This window comes from Nicotiana tabacum, unplaced genomic scaffold (assembly GCF_000715075.1).
Source record: "Nicotiana tabacum cultivar K326 unplaced genomic scaffold, ASM71507v2 Un00163, whole genome shotgun sequence".
Lineage (NCBI taxonomy): Eukaryota > Viridiplantae > Streptophyta > Magnoliopsida > Solanales > Solanaceae > Nicotiana > Nicotiana tabacum.
In genome coordinates, this window is record NW_027438401.1 from 38584 (window position 1) to 54320 (window position 15737).

The window sequence follows — 15737 nt, forward strand, 5'->3', positions numbered from 1 at the left end:
AATATTTTTTATCTTTCAAAACTCTTAAATAGAATGATATTATCCTTATTTTTTAAAAATACTTAAACCTCTTATATAATAGAAATCTTACGTATATGAAACTTCATCTAACTAAGTAAGGTTAAGATAATTTTTGAAGCGGAGGAATAAGTAAAAAGCTAAAATAAAAATGGAAAATTTCTCATAAGGGATCTAAGTGCAGAAATTTAATAGTATAAGGTGTTAGTATAATTTTAAAATATAAGAAATGTATTCGAAAATGAATCATATTTTAGGGTGTTTAGCGTAATTAACACTTAACTTAAAGTTGGAAACACCACTCACTCTTTGTGTAATTTTGACTGTTAATTAAATTATTTAACTAAAAAGACCACACGAGCTAGATCTTTTAGATTGCATGCAGATAGCCAAAAAAACCAATAATTATTTATCCTTTTCTTACCTCTTTTTTCCATCTTTGGTGTTCATTTGTGCCTATATAAAGTTTTTGACACCTTTTTAATCCTGACATCAAAAGCCTCATAGATACATTAATCATGAAGAATTTCTCAAGCATAGCTGGCTTTATATTTCTGCTCTTCGTTGTTCTGGGTAAGTCGTATAGTCTTCCATTTTATATATTTAATGGAAATCTTATAAGTACCATAAGAATAGTAAATTTTGTTCATCCATTACCATTATAGAACTATGATAAAACGAAAATTTTATGATATTAGTATAGAGAAGTTCTAAAACCTGTTAATTTCAAGGGAACAAGATCACATTTGTTACTGTGCTATCCGAAACCGAGTAACTTTATCAGCCGTTTGACTGTTGGTCTAATCTTACTTTCACCGTTAGAAATAAGTCTAATTTTTACCCTTGATTTGTAACGGAGCTCAAATTAAAGGATAATTACGAATCATAATCATAAGTTGCGGAGAAAAATTGGACATCTTTTATTGAGTCCGCATATTTCGAGCCGGAGCTCCATTGATGACAATTGAAAACAAAAAATAATTTGCTAATCTCAAGTGAATTATTGAGCTAAAAGTCTAATCGAGGAAAACATATCTCAATTTCGAATATTACAGGAGAAAATTTGGACACTTTCTCTAATTAAAAAGATTGATGATGCTATTGATCTATTCTTTTGTACATAGAGGAGTGACACTGACTCAATTTTGTGTTTAGCGGAATCTTCTAGAATCATTTAGCATAAAAATCTCTTGAGTATAAAGAAAAAATAAAGAATTATAGACAAAAATTAATAACCCGATATTCTTTTATCTTAGTCATTGGAGAATAGTTCAACTTTTAATGCTCACAATGTTTTATTTTAATTGTTTTCCTTTTCTGTCCAAATAAATGTAGGCACTAAGACAAGAGGACAAAAAGTATGCCTAGTTCCACAGGCAGTTACGAAACCTTGTGATCCAACAGATTGCAACACCCAATGCTCTCTACACTGGGTAGGAATTCCAACACCTGGTAATATTAAAGGACCACTTCTTGGAGCAAATTGCTTCAGTGACAGTTGTTTTTGCACTTTTTGTTGTTTGCTTGGCTGCAATTAGATCTCTCCTTTCTTGAATTCTCATATACTAGCTAGCTATTCCTAATTAGTGGAATTTATGGAGATAACCCTTCTTTATTACTCCATTATTTAATTGTCTGGTCAACTTTACTTTTGAAGTAAAAACTAATTGATGGAAAGTTTAAACAAAGAGAGAATTTAATTTTGTTTGGTGGAAAATTCATCTTTATAGCTGAAATTTATGTACTATGATAAAGTTCGTTTCCATCTATATTTTTTAGCGCGAAATATCACAACCCAAAATTCAAACCGTGACCGGCAGCCCGCAGTTCTTTTTCGAGCAAACCAACCTTTAACCACAACTAGATCATTCAAACTCACAGTAAAATAGCCTGAACAGAGATAATCCTAACTAAACGTAACAAGATAGTAGATAAAGCAATATCCGTAATACAACACTGAACTTAATTGGTCTATGCCCACACAGTGAGTCAAAGAGCATCTAAGACTTTAGAAGTATAAAATCCAATAGCTGACATAGAAATGAAAAGATAACTAAGGAAGGTTTAGCCACCACTAAACTAAGTGGTCGGCTCACTGTTGGAAAGCTGCAACTCAGGATCTCAAATCAGCCACGCAAACGCATTGCACTGGCACTTAAATCGTTATCTATATTAGTCCATAAGAAAGAAAGGGAAAGAAGGGTGAGTACGACAAGTACTTGATAAGCCTTATCGGCAATTTCCAATAAGCCCGCGATGACATTAAGAAAGAAAATAGTCTTTCCTTTAAAATTTTGTACATAAAATGTAAGCAATAATGTGCAATAAACAGAATTTCAACATTTAACCGCCTAATTTAATGTATATATAGAATATATAGCGATCTGCACAAAATCCAATTATCTATATTTACTGCATATATCTAATGCACAAATAAAACATACTAACAATATGGACTGAAATAAAGCATATAATAATATGTACAACTATCAATGTATACATCAAATGGCATACCGAATGTCATGCGTGTGCACCTTCCATAGGTCCTCCATGGTTGGTGACTAATGAGGGAGGATCCTTTCCACATGCAATTAAGACGTGAATCCACATGCTCGCTACGGTAATTTGAGATATGAAACCCGTGTTCATCACTGGTAATCCGAGTCGCTGATCCACTGCTCGTCAATTGAATTCCACATATGCAGTGTGAACAATCTAAATATAAACAATGTGCTTGATAATCACGCTAAACATGTAAATCAACATACGTAGAAAAGTATATGAAAACCAGAAAATAAAGATATGAGAAATTTGAAGGAACAATCCACGAATTATGTATTGGTAAAATTTACCCTTTCCACGTGGCAAGAAGGATAGGTGAACGGAAACAGATAATGAAATCAGATACCGAGTTCGATGACCGTTACTGCTCTGGAACCTTTGACTATTGGAAGAACGGGTATTCGAAGAATGGCTGTGCGCACTTGGAGACTCAATCAACTGCGACCTGAGATCGTGGACATTCGGGCATTACGCTGATTTATTTACCATTATCGAGGAGTTCGCTGCCTACTAGCTAATTTCCTGACGTGTTGGCCCAGAACTCGAAGCGACAGTGCTCCCCCCCCCCCCCCCCCCAAAGCTATAAAAACCATCCTCCTGCCTCGAGAATGGGGCACCGAAAAAACAAAGAGAAAAAGAATGCAATATCAAGTCATCAGTCATCTTCTTTTTTTAATTATGTCTTCAATTTGCAAAGTTTGCTCACCTTGTAGCCAATACGGCCCACTGGAGCTCGTCTATAATAAGATTTTTTTTAATATTGATTTTATTTAATTTAATTCGTTATTAGTTTTCTTGCCCGAAATTTGGATCGAAACAATTGCTTGAGACTCTAAACTACAAATTTAATTGTTTATTCAAAAAACAGATTTTGGGTCAAATGGTATGGCAACCATCCTGGAGCCCTGACAATTAAGCTTTCGATCCAAAATTCATTATTGAGTTCTCCTTGAAATTTTTGAAAACATCACTTTTTCAATTATCTATTTAAAGGAAATTAATCATCATGTCTGGAGTCAACAAACTCAATGTGAACGTCATCGGACGGGAGGTTGAACAATCTGAGGGGACTCGAACCGCCGACGACCGATCTACTAGATCCACCACACCTCGAGGTCGAAATGAATCTCCGGCCAGATCCAGCAACAGCCACCCTGATGTCCGCGGGCTGGAGAAAAAGATAGACAATTTCATGTAAGAGTAGCAGAAGTTGAACACCCAGATTGGAGAACCCCTGAAAGTTTGGACGAGTGGAGCAATAGTGATGACGCTAACTCCTCTAAGAACTGATGTCGCTAATGGGGCCCCAGTCTCAAAAACGACACATGCAGCGGTTCGAGAACTTCCAAGGATGCTGAAGCCAGATGCCCAGGTATGACCTTGAATGCTGAATGGAAAAAATACAATTCTAACCCTGCATAAGGCAAGTCAAGGTGTAGAACGAGAGAAGTTAACAAATTCTGGGAGTATCAGCAATCGTGAAAGGTACCAATGTAAACAAGTATTCGCAATAGCTATGAAAACCCAGCGCGGCCCCGGTGCCAATTTCAAAAAAGTTTAAGATGCCCGATAATCCAAAGTATGACAGCACCTGGGATCGTTGTGACCACATCATGACATATACAACTGGAATCAAAGGGAATGACCTCACAAAGGAAGAGATCGAATCGGTACTATTTAAAAAGTTTGGAGAAATAGTGATGAAAGGAGCCCTAACTTGGTATTCTCACTTATCCGAACATTCTATTAGTTCTTTCGCTGAACTTGCAGATACTTTCGTCAAAGCCCATTTTCGAGTACAAAAAGTGGAGAAGCAAGTGGAATATATCTTCAAATTCATACGGAAGAGGACGCAATCGCTTTGAAACTTCATCGATCGATACCAGAGGTGAAGGATGCTACTACCAGAAGTGGAAAACAACTAGGCAGCCATGTCTTTCACTAGGAAGTTGAACCCAGAGAGTTCGGAAGCTTTGAGGAGGCTAAAGGAAAGCTTGCGAGAATTTCTCGCAAAAACTTCGAATGAAGTGTACCACCAGTACAACACAAAACTCAGAATAGAGGAAGACATCTTGGTGCTTCCCAGATTTGATGGAAGAGACTCTGCCATATATGGCAGACAACTAGGCGTACCTCACAGACGAGATTAACCTAGACGTCGGGATCCTAGAACACAACATGAGCCTATCCAAGACCCATGCGGCAAGACATCGATCAACAGACAAAGACCCGCTCGAGACTAGAGGACTAATGGTAGAGGAGATGAAGTGATCACATGTCGAGTCGACAAGGAACCTGAAATATCCAAAATTAGTGACTACCACCTTAGATCGAAACTTGTGGATTACGGCTTCGGCATAAAAAAGACAGAGTTAGTAGCAGCCCTCAAAGACATGGGAGACAAAGTAAGGTGGCCAAAGGAGATGTAAATGGATCCAACCAACCAGAGCCAGGAATTCTGGTGTAAATCCATAATGACCACGGACACAAGACCTCCGAATACAGGCTTCTTTAAGGAGAAGTCACCGTATACTCAAATAAGGATACTTGATCGAACTATTCAGTGAAAAGGAAAACTTGTCTTACATGAAGTAGAAGCAAGGAGGAGCCTCCACAGGTACCCCCAAACAAATAGTTAATGTCATATTTGGAGGAGAAGAAGTAAACGGAGTAACTTTTACTACAGCAAAGAAATTCACCAAGATATCCATTTCCCATGACAAGCGGATGCGTCAAACACTGACCATAGAAAGCATAGTATTTGACAATGAGGATGCTCATGGCCTGAATATGCCTCATAACGACGTACTGTTAAGCACTTTACAAATATTTGACACCGACGTAAGAAAAGTTTTGATTTATTCAAGTAGTTCAGCAAATATTGTCCAACTGTGAGTGCTAGAAGAGTTGGAGATCACGGGTCAAGTTATCCCTAAGGTATGGTTATTCTCGAGGTTCAATAATTCAAGAAAGATTACCATGGGAAAAGTAATCTTGATGACCAATGCTGAAGTAGTGGTCAAACACATCCCTTTCCAGGTGGTAGGAGGAGACATGGCTTAAAAAAGCCATCCTAGGAAAGCCTTGGATTCATGAGATGGACGTGGTTCCCTAAACCTTACATCAAGTGATAAAATTCTCATCCAAGTGAGGAATTCGACAAATCCAAGAAGAGCAACATGCATCCAGAGAAATCAACACTATAGCAGTGGAAAGGAGCAACCCTAGAGAGGAGCCACCTAAATAGCAACTAAAGCAAGATGGTCATCTGGTACCGCGAACGTGCTAGAAGAACTCAAGGCACGCGACTCCGAATCGAATATCGACATGTGTGAGAACAAAATTGTTGAACTAGGAGAAACTTATGCTACAAAGTCAGCCACCAAAGAATTAGTATAAGTTCTTCCCTTTATACATTGGCCAGAAAGGAAGATTTACATTGGCTTAGGGTTACCCCTGATCCAAAGTGCAAGTTGATCGAGTTCATGCATGACGACTCTGACTGCTTTGCACGGTCACACACGTACATGATGGGAATCCCTCCAGAAGTGATTAATCACAAGCTTATTGTGAATCCTAGTTATCAACCGATAAAACAAAAGAAGCGTAAGTACGGGTCACATCGACACCAAGTCATCAACGATTGAGGTAACTAACAAGCATTGAAGTAATTGAAAAACAACCTGACAAACCCGTTGTTGCTAGCCAACCCAGGGGAAATGAGGAAATACTGATTTAATTGGTGATATACGAATTCATGGTAAGCGCTATGTTAGTCCATGAAGACAAAGGTACGCAATCACCAATTTATTATGTAAGCAAAACACTGTTAGATACTGAATTTAGGTACCCTCACTTGGAGAAGTTAGCATAAGCATTCATAGCAGTCGCACAATAACTAAAATCTTACTTTCAATGTCATCCTATTTCTATAGCCACAACTTTCACTTTGCAGAATACTTTGCACAAACAAGCCATCATATTTCCTTACTGGGGATTTTGTTTCTACTTGGATGACACAATGTTTCTACTTGGAATTTTGTTTATCGTGCCTACTGGGGAAGCAGTAAGAAAAGCCATCATATTTCCTTATGTAACTAATAATGAGGCCGAGTATGAGGTTGTTGTTGCAGGACTTGAGTCAGCTAGAGGATTAAGGGCAGAGCGCATTGAGTTAAAAAGTGACTTTTAGTTACTGGTGAACCAAGTTCAGGAGACTTATGTAGCACGAGAGGCCTGTATGCAACTTTACCTAGCCAAGGTTATGAGACTCTTAAGCTACTTCAAAGAATAGGAAGCGAAGAAAATATCCCGAGAGAAGAACGGTGAATCGAACGTTGTGGACAATCTCGGGTTTGTTGCTGACATCACTGAGTTCGGGACAAACTCAATCATACACTTGCTTCATTCCTCCATCGACCAAACCCAAGATGAGGTAAATACTAAAAACTTAGTTTGGGATTGGTGTAATGAGTTTATTAACTATTTGAAGAACCAGAATGTACCCAAAGACAAATCATTAGGCTGACAGCTCCGGATTCGAGAAGCGCGTTATTGCTTTGTTAATGGAAACTTGTACATAAGAATGTTTGGAGCTCCACTGGCTAAGTGCCTAGGACCCAATGGCACGGACTATGTATGCGGGAAGTTTATAATAGCATTGCGGTAAACACTCTGGGATAGATCACTTATCTAAACGCTATTAAAGGTAGGGTACTATTGCCTAGAATGGAGAAAGATATTGCTAGCTTCGTCACGAGATACAGAAAATTCCAGTGATTTTCCTATCGATTGCACCAGTCGTCCAAGCTGTTTCACTCTGTTATTACCCCATGGCCTTTCATGAAATGGGGGATATACATTGTGGAACCTTTACCGCATGTACCCAATCCTATAAAATTCTTGTTGTATTAGTTGATTATTTCTCTAGATGTGGAAGTGAGCGCATACTCGCAAATTAGGGGAAAATAGGCTATAGACTTCATGTGGAGATCATCTGCAGACTTGGAGCACCAAAGGATATCATGTGTGACAACTGCTCGCAATTTGTCGGAGCCAAAGTGACTAAATTCTCCGAAGAGTGGCAGATGAAAAAGATTCTCCCTAGTGTATGAGTCAGAAGAACTCATCCCAGTGGAAATAGGAGAACCTAGCTTAAGGTTCATCCACGCTACTGGAGAATCGAACAATGAAGTGTTAAACAATGACTTGAACTTAGTGGAAGGACGTAAAGAGCTGGTCTTAATACAAATTGTGGCAAAAAAGCAAAGGATCAAAAAATATTACAATAAAAAGGCAAATCTTCGGCAGTTCGAAGTAGGAGACTATGTGTTGTGAAGCATATTTTTGGCATCTCAAGAATGGAATGTTGGAAAACTCAGGCCCAACTGTGAAGGACCTTATCAGATCACTAAAATAACTTGAAAGGGGTTATACAAGCTTGAAGAAATATACAGGAATCCCGTAAAGGCAAACTAGAACGTAGCATAACTCAAACGCTTCTAATTTTGAAGAACATGCGGTACCATTTCTTTCCCTCCTTGCAAGTTTTTAATTATTCTTATTAGAACTAACATTTTTAGATGACAGAAAATAAGCTAGCCTGATTTGGATGATGACCACAAAGACCATTGACAAATATAAGTGAACCACCATAGTTCAGAGTCAAGCCCAAATGGTTGATTAAAAAGGGGTTCTGGCACAGTCTTCATCTAGATATTCCTCCCCCGTCGCCTTTATGTTTTTGCATAGTGTAGGACCAATGGGAAGAGTTATACAAGCCATGAACACTGTTACACCAATACCCGAGCCTTTGTTCCTCAAGCTCGAATACTGGGGGGACTGATACCCTGTACGAGTTCAACATGAACACTCGGGAAGTGGAAGCTTGAGTGAAAACATCTAAATATCAGAAGACCTGCGATCGTAAGATCTTAGGGGCCGGAAGATTCACTACCAGAAGCAATATTTCAAAAGACCAGGATGTCTCGAAGAAACCCTACAGAGGTCCTTTAAAAAAAATACAAAACAAGTTTGCTTAAAAGGAGGTCATACATGTAAGGAGAACCTACAGTGATCTTTAGAAAAAGATACCCATAAAAAGGCACAAATATAATATCAACTCATATTTTCAGCGATCGACTTCAAAATTGATCTGCCATCAACTACGCGCCTAAATGAAGGTGAGACTTCTCCTCTGCCAGAGCTGAACTAGCAAAGGAACATCTATTTTTTGTACAACTTGACATTAAGTTGTGAAAGAACATAAGCACATTCGAACTTCATAAAATAAAGAACGCGTAAAGTGCATAGAAAAATTCACAGATCTGTATTTAAAAAAAAAGGGGGCGAAATCAGGAAGTACAAGAAAACGCCTAAGGATAACTATTGGGAACTGGAATATGGCCTGAGTTTAGTGAAGCAGAAGTAGAAGGGCCATTTGGGTCAGTGTTGGTTGTCACCAAAGGTGCAGAGGAATCAGGGTCAACCTCTTCCCCCTTTTCCTCTTCATGGTCAAGGCCCTCCTCGTCTAAGTCCGTACTTTTCCCCTTCTTATTAGGAAAAGGTAGACCAATCAGTCCTAGAAGATCCCTTGCCTCCGCCTCTAGTTGAGAAATCACAAGAGGGATGTCTTGCTCACCGATATGTACCTCGTGAAGGGTGATGAGACAAGTCTCCACAAATTCCTAGGCCCGATCAAGAACCATCCTCTTTTGTTATTCCACAAAGGCCTCTTTAGCAGACTTCCGATCTTAGTTATTAGCTAAATCCCTGTCACGCCCTGACCTCGGGAGCGCGACCAACGCTCAACCTAGATACCCCGGCCGAGCAAGCCTGCTAGATGCCTTCTACCCAACCTTACCCATTAACAATATAAGAATCAATACAAGTGATAGACATGAGCAAAATCAAGTAATCCTCATTCTTTTTCTATTACTCAAAGGATGTTCATTTATGATTCCCAAAATATTACAAGTTTATAGATATAATGAAAAACATGTTTGTCAAATACAAACATTTTTAATTTAATTCCCAACATCAAATACCACCCACAACCTGTCTACAGAGCCTCTAAGTACAACAGAAGTGAAGAATGGAATTGTCGGCGACAAGACCCCGGTTATACCTCAAAGCATAAAATACAACGTCAAATGACATAAAGCTTGAAATAGAGTAGGGCTCACCAAAACCTGCTTAATAGAGAGTGACTGCTAATGAGGACCAAAGTTGCCCGCTGATAAACCACTTGCATCCATTGAAGATGCAGCGCCCCCGGCAAAAGAGACGTTAGTACATGTGGAATAGTACTAGTATGTAAAGCTAAATGTTCTCTTTCGAAATAGAACGCCAATAACAGAAGAGGAAACACCATGTAGCAACAAGTAACAATCAATGATATCTAAATTCTAAGTTAAAACATAACAATTTTCAACACACGAAAAATATTATATATTTTTGGTTGGGAGATCATTAGCACCGATATACCACCGTGATTTTAGCACGAAGTCCGATCATGCCCGATCGGCTAGGCCATCTCCCCACGAACAATGTGGCTTGACATGTGGTGCGAAAGAAAGGTGTTACCAAGAGTAGTACCACCATATGCACAACATGGCGTTTGATCTCCACCCGATCGGCTAGGCCTCCTTCTCACATATGCCGTGTGGGTTTACTTTCCAATTTACAACTATTATCAACCTCATCCCAATTAAGGGGAATAACCACAATCACATCAATATTTCAGTATCATCCCAAATAAGGGAAATAATCACAATCCACCTCTACACCGGCACGTGTAGTTTCTGGAATGGACATTATGACCCACCCTTCCTCGGTTTGCTAACGATACTCCCAAAAATATTTTTGGTTTGCACATAAGGGAAACAAAAGCACAAATATATTTTATATTCACCTCATTAACTTTCACACTATATATAGCCTCGTTAGTACCTTCAACCATTCATAACATCATTATAATTCCATTGGTTCTCTTGGACATACTTATGATTCCTCATCCCAAGGCACAGTGGCCGTATCTTATTTTTCACTCTTTCATTTCTTTACTTTCAAAGATCATCGACATAAACGTCAACATATAGAATATTTCGAAAATCACAACTTTAAGTTTATTAGTAATGAAGACTTTAAACACAATGGGTTTCTTTCCAAGAAATGAAGTAAAATGGTTGGCAATCGAAGCACAAATTAAAATCATAAACGAGTAACATATCATTTAATCTTGAAATACTTTTTCCCAAAAGGGAAATACATAATTTCAACTCATGAATATATATAAGAGATAAAGACACATTGGAAATACTTACAAAGCATAGCATTAGTTAAAACAACCATGTTTGGGCACAAGTATAACTCTCATTATTGGCACGGTGGCCATACTTTCCATCTCCATCCCTCTTGTTTCACTTTCAAGCATCCTTATAGATTATCAAAAATAAGGCATTTTAATTCAAGACTTTAGGTACACATTTAAGTGATTGGAGTTTTAGACATGGAGTGTTCTTCCCAAGTTAAGCATAATGGACTTCCATTTGAAACACGACTCAAAGCCATAACCTTTTAATACACATCATTCTTGAACACATTCCGAAGGATAACATATTATGATAGAAAAATTTGAAACACATTGTAAATACATAATTCTCAATACTTGCTTACTCGAGACAATCGAACTTATTGAGAAAAACTCGGAACATGGGAATAAGGAACTTGAGCCAACAATACTTGAAACTTACGGGAACATCATGGAATTAAATACTAAGAGAGTAGTTTATCCAACATACCAGGAATTCCACACTTAATAATACTACGACGTTCCACCACACTAAACAACTTCAATTTACAACAATGCAACACAATTGCACCAATATTAGCAATATTTCTATACTTTAAGTCATTTAGACGTTTTATCAAACATCTAGTGTGCATATCTTTCTGCAACCTCCTCCAGTGAAATTTCTTCACCTAACAACCACATTACACACTAATGATTCACCTCACAATCGTCTCTAGGCCATCCACAACTTCCATTAACACATACATGCCAAACAATTCACTCCAACCCATAAATCTTATCAATTAATTCAGTTTACAATCTCTACAATACTAACACAACCTTGGTTAAGAATTTATGGCTTCCAATCACCATCCCATAAGTCCTAACACATATTTCATACATAAATAATCACCATGAATTAGTTAGAGATGGTGGACACACCTCTTGTAAACCAAATCTTGAAAGACAACTTTTGGGGTGTTCTTGAGATTTTGAACAAATCTTATGGAATCCAATCAAAACCTTGTTGTAACTAGTGATTGAGAAGTGAAATCATCATAAAACACATTTAAAAACTCACCTTAGGTGTGTATTGGAAGCCTTGGCTGGATGGGTGATGGACAGAAAGCTCTAGTCTTGAAGAAATGGCTTAGCCCCTCTCTCTACCCGGCCTTGGGGGTATTTAATGGGCTCCTACGTGCGCGGCCATGCACTTGGGCAAGTGACCACGCATTGGCCACGCACATGAGGCAGAAACTCCCTAATATACGCGACCGCGCATTTTGGGCGCATGCATATGGCATAGGTCTGGTAAAATGGCCATAACATTCTGTATACATACCAAATGACAAACAGTTTGATGCGTTGGAAACTAGACTTATAAGGCTGTAATTTAATAGGTACAACACCACCTAAGTCTTTATATTGTAGGATTTATATTCGTTTGAAGTCAGGTCTTGTGCTAATTGAAACATCATTTCCACTTAATATATCAAACTTATTCCACACAAGTTCTTGCCATTCACAAAACTCCTTAGTATGTTCCAACACACCTTAAACATATATTTTTATTTCAAAATGATGTGAATCTATCCTGTAGGTCTCCTTTAATACTTGAATATACTATTTCCAAATATCGCTGGCGCACTTTAAAATCTTAAATTATTAGGAAATTTTTAATGGGGCCTTACATTCTCCCATGTTTAGCAACATTCGTCTTCGAATGAGGAGTAGAGCCTGCCCCGAACACCTAACATAACTTGACTCTTCTTTCAAATATTTCAAGCCCCCAAATTTGACTAACTCTAAAAAGTTTCAGAAATTTTGGCAGAGTCTCCCCTTGTAATTGGGGCCTATCCACCTGCTAGAGAATCCCAAAACCACCCTAACAACATATCTGTAACTCAAGAAAGCATCACAGTATATATCAACAACACTAATCTCAACATTAAGGCCATTACATTAACAGAAATGGAATGTAGACATGAGTTGCACATATTTAAATCATAACACATAACAAGTACCCTTTTGAACCACAACCATTTGGTTACACAGGTAAGTGAGAATACTTCATTTACTTTGATGGAGGCAGATCTCAATTTCCGTATTTATCTAACAGGGATGACAACTAGGTACCTCTTATAAGCTAATTACCCATTAACTTCACCTCAATAGTTTCCACCTAAACGATAGGCAAAGTATTTCCAACAACCTTCTAGAACCCTGATACATGATGCATCGGGTGCATGGAGGACAACGATGGGAAAACATCATATTCATAGTTTGGCCTATTTCCTTCAATATTCCATAAGGCCTAATGTGACTACAGATACTTTACCTTCCTTAATAATTCACCCAATATGTTCATAGAGAAAATCTTGAGAATAACCCGTTCACTTTTTTTAACTCTAAATCCCTACGCCGAACACCCAAACTAAACCTTTGGCGACCTTCAACAATTATTCTAAGATGTGCTACCCTGAATATGACCATAAAGTTTCGTACCCAATATGTTTGATCAGTGAATGATGCTTCTTCTTTGATATGTTTAAACCTTCAATCCCCATAGATTTAATACAAAGAGAAACATCAGGGTATAAAAAATACATGAAGATGCATTACGCTCTTAACAGTATTTGACATAAGGAATCTATGCCATAAGCCCATGAGGTTGAAAAAGAGGTTGAACATTTGTGATATTATTATCATTCTGACAATTTAACCCTTCTCGATAGTTGATCGTGTATGAGAGGACTAGAGATACGACAAACTTGTCTTTCAAATCGATATTCTCATGATATGTGCCAAAATATGAGATATCTAATTTCAACCTTTCACGAGTGAAATAATGTAGGTAGGACATCATAATATTGGGATTAATTTATACATTCGGTCTTGACGGAGAGCCTATTAAGGATCCTTATGAGAAAGGAAGTGTTACAGCAACACATAGAAGGACGTGATCTCTCACGGTTATCCAACAAGTGTCAGCAAACTAGCATAATGAATTTACTAACTGAGTAACACAGTGAGAACAATCGCAGAGGTGGAAAGAGAAATTGAACATTTATTATGAGTTGGACATTTTTCTGCCATAATAACTCTCAAACTACAATACCAGGCCACGTCATGGGCAATTACAATATTAGGAACAAAGTGGGTTACTCACTGAGGCATGATATAGGTGGACATGAAAGTTATACTGCGATGGGCGAACAAAAGATCTCCTTGGGACAAATTCGTGGACACTTCAAATTTCCTAGAAACTTTATACAGACAAGTTAACATTTCAATTGACATGGACGCATATGATAGGTGCTGAGATATTATCTCATGTTACTAGATCGTGAAGAGGGTTTATGATAATATTCATAAAGGAGTAAAGTGATTGTTCAAACCATAGGAGCCACATACACCGGAGAGAGAAAGAGTGGCTTAAGAAGGATCTCAACACTAGGCCGCTATACATTGGATTTGATACCACATAAGTAAACTTTATGATGGTGCATGTATAAGCATAAGTGAGCAGATGTTATCCATTTGAATCAAAAGGTTCTGTAAGAAATTCATCGGGTATAATCCCTTGTTGAGAATTTAGGGAAGCAGTGGGAAGTATTAACCTAGGTTATAACTCATTTCAAGGAAATCATTATAGAACTCAATTCCTCAAGAGGTTGTAAGTAAGATAATGGTGATAAAGAGGTTTCACGAATAATGTGTCTCATTCAAAGAGTGGATACATGCAATGTGTTGTGATTCAGATTCTTGTTAAGACCATATCTATGCAGGCTCTCAATATAGATGTACATATACAACAAGAAAAAGTATGTGGTGTTCATAATGATGTACTAAGGAGTGACTTACTTGATGACTTTAGGTTGACAGGACAGTACCTTAACTGATGCCCCTCGAATCCACATCCATAACATACATTGGTACCATAGTGACATACCCTCCGAATGACATCTCCTATATTTCACGCAACGGTTATGAGGTCTGCTAAGCCAACTCTCCCCACTAACTTGACTTTTACCCTTTTTCATACATTATAAACGCTCCTCCTATACTTTCTCCAGGACCCCGTGATGGGATTAACAATCTCTGTAATAGTTCGTTGTATGGACTTTTGGAATTTCACAAATCTACCACCCCTAACACACTTCTGAGCATACTCACAACATGACGCAAAATGTTCCCACTCGCATATCGGGCAGACTGGGATGGGTGTATCCAACCTAAGGGAATTTGTTCTTCTTGTTCCCCCTCTTTCTACAACCATAACATATTTCAAGAATCATCCAACATAAACCCGAGTGGCTCTTCTTTCATATCAAACATTCAATCTTATCGATGCCAATAATCCTCTTTCATATCTTAGGTGCTCTCACCACATAATCCGATGGCGCGGTAACATTAATCGGAACAAGGACACTTCCCCTAGCAACTGGTTCTTTCATTCCCTCTTTGCTGCCTCGAACCCGTGGGTTACTCATATGGAAAATGAGACATGACGAGGAATTTAGCCTCCTATCTTGAGCTCTATCGCACGATATGGAGTATCAAAGAAGTGTGAAATTACTAAATGCCCAAGTAACCTTCTCATTATAGATGTGATCGACAACATACCGAAAAGAAGGACTCTACTAGACACGGCTCAGAGACATCCCAGGACACTTTAAAAGCTTAGGCTCTGATACCAAGTTTGTCACGCCCCGACCTCGGGAGCGCGACCGGCGCTCAACCGAGATGCCCCGGCTGAGCAAGCGTGCTAGATGCCATCTACCCAACCTTATCCATTAACAATATAAGAATCAATACAAGTGATAGACATGAGAAAAATCAAGTATTCCTCATTCTCTTTCCA

General features: G+C 38.3%; 1 long non-coding RNA gene across 1 annotated transcript; it reads left to right on the plus strand.

Annotated features, from left to right (window-relative positions):
- The first annotated feature begins 518 nt into the window (after positions 1–518).
- On the plus strand, positions 519–1638 carry LOC107791188 (uncharacterized). The gene is made up of 2 exons (XR_001649193.2): positions 519–591; positions 1354–1638. It is a non-coding gene; the product is annotated as an uncharacterized LOC107791188 (long non-coding RNA).
- The last annotated feature ends 14099 nt before the right edge of the window (positions 1639–15737 follow it).